The sequence below is a fragment of the Hibiscus syriacus genome, unplaced genomic scaffold (assembly GCF_006381635.1).
Source record: "Hibiscus syriacus cultivar Baekdansim isolate YM2019G1 unplaced genomic scaffold, ASM638163v2 tig00109999_pilon, whole genome shotgun sequence".
Taxonomy (NCBI): Eukaryota; Viridiplantae; Streptophyta; class Magnoliopsida; order Malvales; family Malvaceae; genus Hibiscus; species Hibiscus syriacus.
Genome location: NW_024062556.1, coordinates 186,306 through 193,247, shown reverse-complemented (window position 1 = coordinate 193,247; position 6,942 = coordinate 186,306). Strand labels below are relative to the sequence as shown.

Genomic DNA, 6,942 nt, shown 5'->3' with positions numbered 1-6,942 from the left:
AAAATATTTTATATTTTTAATATAAAAAATTGATACTCGAAAAAAATGAGAGAATTTGATATTTGAGTATTAAAATAAAGGAGTGATCATTATTTGCGCCTTACAAACGTTTCAGAAACCTCACGAAGAGGCGGATGACAATCCACACCTGTCTTGACGTAGTGCCAGTTCGAATAAGGCGCGGATGACGATCCGCGCCTTTCTTGACGTGGCACCAACTCAGACAAAACCCCACCATCTACGATTTGTTAGAAAAGATGCTAAATCGATAATATTAAGTAAAATGATACATGACAGGTAATTATTACCTGTACAAGTTATCTTTCTGTAAAATTACCCATCTTCATACATAAAATTTACTATTATAATTATAAATAATATGACTAATTTTCATGTGATTTACAAATCCCTAGGGAACATTAAGAAATTGTTATGTTATTAAAATGCAAAGCCTATAGTTAGGCTCATTTTGACCTAAATTACTTTTTCTTTTAAATTACGATATATTAACAATGATGACATTGAATAAAACTGTTTAGACAATACATAATTAAGTGAATATTTTTCTTCCCCCATCCCACCCCAACCCAACCAATCCTGTCCCTATAAAAACAAGCAAATGGAGAGGAAAGAAAATATTGTTCCCAGTGGAAAATTCTCACTGGCTTTCATCCCAAATATTTTAATCCATGAGCATCTTGTCAACCATCTTGCTGGCCGGTCCCGGATTCACCTTACCCTTTCTCTTCTTCTCCTTCATAGTTCAACTCCTTCTGTAGTTCAACGCTGGTCTTTTTTTATCTTCTCCAAGTACAATTTTCTCTTGAAGATCCCTTGGCTTAAAACTTCAGAAATTTCAATAGTTTCCCATTCATCTGATGTCGAAATTATCTTCTATTTGATACGAAATTGAATGACTTTGTTGCAGTGAACCATCAGTAGGTGTCCTAGCTATACTCTTTAGGGTTTCGTTTCTCTCATATCACTTCTTTCTTTAGGGTTTATATGGTTTTCTTTTTCCTTGCTTTTTTGACTTTGTTGAGAAGAAGTGGGGAAAATAATGGAAGAATACAATCTGATGAACGAAAATGGTACTCCTAGGGGAAATTTCTTATACGCATCTCAGGTTCTTGCATCAAATTCTTCCCCTATGGAGAGCAAGCAGTGGCTCCAACGTGAGTAATCAGCAAACCCAGATACCTTTAACCACTTTCCATCTTCAATCAAGTGAACGCTATGAATCTGAGGGACACCCAATTGTGAAACTGAAAGAAAATTTTATAATTTTATACTATTCTATACAGGTAGGAGCTCCGCCCGAAGTAGCAGCACGGCTAGCAGCTGTGACAAGAGTTCGAGGCAAGGCAGCGATTTCAGTGACGTCAAAAGATTTCTCCCAAAGACCCGGAACTTGACAGTTATGGTGATTGGTTATCTCTCTATCCAACTGAAAATTTTTGGTCTTTTTGTTTCTCATGAACGTTCTTCTCTTTGGCTTCTTATCATTTGGGGTTTAATGACGACCCTTTGTTCCGTTCTGTACTTTCCTTCTGAAAAAAAGTGTGCATCCATAAACCCAGGAAGCTTACTACGACATGCTGGTGAAATATATAGAGGAACTAACGAGGCCAATACCAGAAGCTGGGATTTCATGAGGAGATCGAAGCTCAACTTAACATGCATCAATGGTCCCGTGCGGATTTTTAATTCTGGTACTCTTCCCTCTTTTCTTCGCGTTTTCAGCTTGCTTTCGTGTATATTCGTACCACGCACTTGATGAAGACGATGATGTTTTGGAGCTTTTATTTTTTGTTTTTTTGCTGGCCACGTCTAGGCTGAAAAAATGTGTCGAGTTTTGCAGAGATGAAGTGTACCGTTTTAACTGTCATGGAAACCTGATAGTATAATTTGCTTGGATTCCTTTCGAACTTGTAGACCTGAGCCCATCTCTCTCTCATCATTCTCTGTCATTGGTTCTCTTTCCTAATGAAGTAAAGAAAATGAGAACATGACCCAATCACGTCATCAAGAATGAAAACCCACATAATTCCTAAAATAAAATACATCCTTGTAAACGGAGAAGAAAACCAACAGTGAAGAAAACAGCTAAGGGAATCAGGTGTGTTTAGGCTTTAACTTGCAAAACCCTAGCTAATCATGAGTCTCTTTGTAAATTGATTGCAGTTTCTTAACAAATATATGGCATATTTGAAAAGAACAAGGACAAAATGCTCTTGGAGTTGAGCTTAAACAATACAAACCACACGTTCTGGCTTTTCTGTAACGGGGGTTACCATTTCAATGATCTCTGACAAAACCATTCCTTATTTTAGGGTTTTGTTTTGTTTTTCTTCACAAAACCTGGCTACTGTATTCTATTTAGCTCTGCTAAATCTGATTCTAGTTATGTGCGTTTTTATACATAAATATATACACCTCGAGGGACGAATTAGTGCCGTCTTTTCCCTACCTGTTCTTCGTTTAAAACAATAGTTTGCCTTGGTATATTTTTTACCGAGAAGATTTATTTGGAATACGAAATTTAGAGAACATAGGGTGCTGTTCAAATCAGTGCTACCTCATGCAGCCTGTACGGCTTTGGCAGAAAATGTAGTAATGTTGGCTGTATTGGTTCTCTTTATAAATTTGCTTTCTGCTTTGTCAGAATCTACTTTTCTAAGTTTCTAGGCTGCTTAAACTATGTAAGAGTATCTGCTAAATCAGTTCATTACAAGTTTCCAGAGTGAAACTCCAGTAGATTTTCTTTTGTAGCTTTTGTTGTTTGTGGAAAATTGAGGAAGGATTCTGTTTTCTGGGGATGGATGTCCGAGCAATTTTAGCACAAGAGGTCTCCGTTTATGGTAAAATTCGTCAGTAATCTATGATTATTGTGGCCATGGATTCATTTCTTGGTTTATCATCATTAAAGATTAGTATCTATCTGGTGCGCTGAGTCTGGTGATTAGTATTAATGTATGGTATTGCTGTCATGATGCATTCAATGTGCATATTTTCTTAGCTGATCTTGTCGCCTTTTTTGCGAGTTTTACTGGACGGGGGCCTTGTTTTCTCTCTGGATAGCATTTATGATCTTTCCTGCATTTCAAAACGTGTTTTCTTGTCTAATCTTTATTATGAAAGTTCCAAATCTTTTGGCTAGTTTGGTGTTTCAAGCTCATATTTTGGGATTTGTAAGTTCAGGATTTTGTCTTGTAGAAAATTTGACTCTTTACATCAACTTGAGAAACCTGAGCATAGTAAATGCTTGACTACACCATGGATTGGGAAGTGCTGCTAACATTTGCTATAAGATAGCTAGCTTTGAGCCTTTGATATCCTCGACTGCTGCAATTTGAGTTTTTGGATAGTGATAATGATATCAAAGCTTATATGATTTTGAACAAGCTTTATATGAAGTGAATCATAGCAGGAGCAAAGTCTTGTGCTTTTACTGATTGATGTGAATACAAGCCTAGAATTCATGTGATTCTTGTTGGTTTAATTTGCTTCACTTATGGGAATATGAATTTACACATATGGCTTAATTTAACATAATCTAGTTTGCACGTACCAAACTATCTCAGAAGTTAAAGGGATGGTTGTTATCTCTATAAATATGATATAGTTTGCACAAACCAAACTATCTCAGTAGTTAAGTGATGGTTGTTATATCTAGAAGTCCTGAATTTGAGCATGACACATGCAGGGATGTTTGAGCATCTATTATCAAATGGTTAAGAGTTTTTTGTACATATACTACTTTGTAATCATCCGAGATCAATAAAAAAAAGCATGATCTAGTTCATTTGCTTTACACCACTTACAAGTTGAACACTTTTTCTTCTCGTTGACAATATCAGATGGTTTATTTATTAAGTTCACTGTTGTAGCAATTTTGGACACAGTTTCACTCAACTATAAAAGTGTGCTTTATTCTTTAGTTGTTCAACTTTAAACTAAATTGAATAGCCATTTCTTTTACTTTCTTTCCACTACCCTACACTCTGCCTAACTTATTTATGGCTCCTGGCCATTGTGTAAATTCAGCAACTGTTGATTTACATGTGCCATTGTTATATTTTGAATTGGTCTTTATCGTTATCCAAAAGATCTTAGTTAACTGGAGTAACCATGAATTGTTAACTTATGAAATTGAGCAACTGAATTTCCTGTTAAAATTTGAACAGATGAGAAGTGTGAAGGTGTTGGTTCATCCGAGGAGGACCAAGACAACAGTGGTGGAGAAACCGAACTACCCGAAATCGATCCACGTGGCGAAGATCGAGAACTGAAGAATCACTTATTGAGGAAATATAGCGGTTACTTGAGTAGTCTCAAGCAAGAACTCTCCAAGAAAAAGAAGAAAGGGAAACTACCCAAAGAAGCTAGACAAAAGTTGCTTAGCTGGTGGGAATTGCACTATAAATGGCCATACCCTTCGGTATGTATCTTTATATACTCCTTAAGCAATAAATTGGTGTTTCATTAGAGGAACCACTTGAACTTTAGCTATATCTACAGGAGACTGAGAAGGTGGCATTGGCTGAATCAACTGGTTTAGACCAGAAACAAATTAACAACTGGTTCATAAACCAAAGGAAGCGACATTGGAAACCTTCGGAAGACATGCAATTCATGGTGATGGATGGTCTGCATCCACAGAATGCAGCTCTATACATGGATGGTCACTACATAGGTGATGGTCCTTACTGTTTGGGGCCATGATGATGTGCAATACAACATATATAATAATATATTTGTGTGTTTCTTAGTGAGTTGAATTGCAGTCATGGTGTATAAGATCTATTAGTCCTTAAATATTTTTCTTTGAATAACAAACATCCTTATAATTTTGTGCATGACGATCTTTGCGGATGGGGATTTTACTTGTCTGTAATGTCACCAGTGGCACAAATTCAGGATGTTTTGCTTTGTTTCTCATGTTGGGCAATATGCAGTTGTGCGTTTTGCGACTTTATCGATATCTGAAAGTGAAGGGTTTACAAGGAGCTACTCCTACAAGAGAGATTGAATCAAATTTCTTGTAAGTGGAAGTAGTAGATGTGTGTGTATATTAGTGCGAATGCAAGTTCTTGTCGGTTAATGATGTTGTAATAACTGGTTAGTTATTCGCCGGTGACGGCAAGTGTATATATATTACGTAATTTATGGTCTTATGTTCTCTCGTTTTTCCATATATATATATATGTAGAAAACTGGTTGAGTGTGCCTTTGTTTTACTTGCAATTACGATTGTAGAGGAGAGAAAACGCACGGTAGGTTATTCAAGTTTAATTAGATCAAAGTTTGATTGACATTTGAATCTAATAGACTTGATTTGAGTTAATGAACCTAAACGAGCTATTTAATAGCGAATGCATGTACTCTAGGGTGGGCAAAAATCTGAATTTTTTTATTTTTATTGTCCATTTTTATGTGTGGCACATACCCTGAAATTTTATTGGTGCATATCTCATATAATTATTAATAAACTCTAGAAGCTTACAAGCAACTTGAAAAAATAATATAATAAAATTTTAATTTTTTAAATTAAATTATTAATAAACATTTATATGTTATTTTTATTTTTAAAAAATAAAATATAAGATTTTCATGTATTTAAGTTTTAAGTTTAAGCTTAAGTTTGAGTTCGAAACGAGTAAAGTTTGAGAATGTTTCAAGATCAAGTTTTTTCGAGCTCGAATTGAGCTTTAATATTTTATTTCAAGTTTGAAAATTTTAAACTCGTGAACTTTCAAGTTGAACTAAACTTTAAATTGTTCGAGTCAAATCAAATTCAATAATACTCACAATTAGTTTACCTCCCTACTTAACAATGACGGATATATGTGTAGATGCTCGATTTGTCTGGGGTCTTTTCCGAAATGATTTGAGTTTATTATTGTTTATATGATTAATGTTTGGTTATATTTATATATATGATATTAACATATACATATATGTAAATAAGCAACTAAGCAATTATAATGAATGTTAAGCAATTAAAATACATATGATGTGTACTGATTAAATGTTTTTTTTGTTACAGGGCCTACACCAAATTACAACCAGCTGGACCAAAGTGGCCCAGAAATCAGAATAATCGGGCTTGGATGTTCAAGCCCATTTGAAGAGGCCCTAAACCCATTAGGGTTTTCCCTCGAGAGGTTTCCAGCGCCGCACGAAGCCATAGCCGTTGGATCTGGCATCATGATCCAACGGTTCACAGCTCTCCGTGAATACCGAGCCATCGTGCAGATCAACCAGAAAGAACTCCCAGAACTGTCGGCCACCCCCGTGACCAGCTCACGCCCGTGACCAGCTCGCCCTATCCAAGGCCGTGTCCTACACATCAAAAAAAGAAAAAAAACAAAGAACAGGAAACAAGAGAGAGGCAGATTTTCAACGGAGAGAACACCAAGCAAAAAAGATAAAACAATAGCCATCGTGTGAACAAAGGGGGAGATCTATTCATCAGCAACCCAAAAAAAGGAGAGATCGGAAAAAAAACAGAACTCAACCAAAAATATCCATCAGCCATCAACAAGAGAGAAACCCAACCATTAGTCATTTTTTCAACCAGAGATAACCGGAAATGCGAAACCAAAAAAAATCGATAAAACAGAGATAACCACCAAACAGGAAAAGAAAACCCTTTACCTTCCCTGTCGGTGGAAACGCAACCCTTCACCTTTAGTTGGGTTTCCAGTTGTTTCGGGGCCGTGCATGTGGTTTTAAGCCTCGAGTTCTAAGGATTTGAGGGGATTTCAGGTCTAGGAAGGTTGAGGGTTCGGGGTTGAATGAGAGGATTTTGGTTTCTCATCGAGCCTTTGAGGGCGAAGTCCACGGCGGTCGTCTGGTTCGGCGGTGAGGGAGAGGGTTGGCTTTTTTTTAGAGGATTAGGGTCAAGATTTGGGTAAGGGAACTCTTAGATGGGTTGTT

At 36.5% G+C, this 6,942-nt stretch overlaps 1 pseudogene; it reads left to right on the top strand.

Annotated features, from left to right (window-relative positions):
• The first annotated feature begins 653 nt into the window (after window positions 1–653).
• On the top strand, window positions 654–5,174 carry LOC120212155 (annotated as a pseudogene).
• Window positions 5,175–6,942: the final 1,768 nt, after the last annotated feature.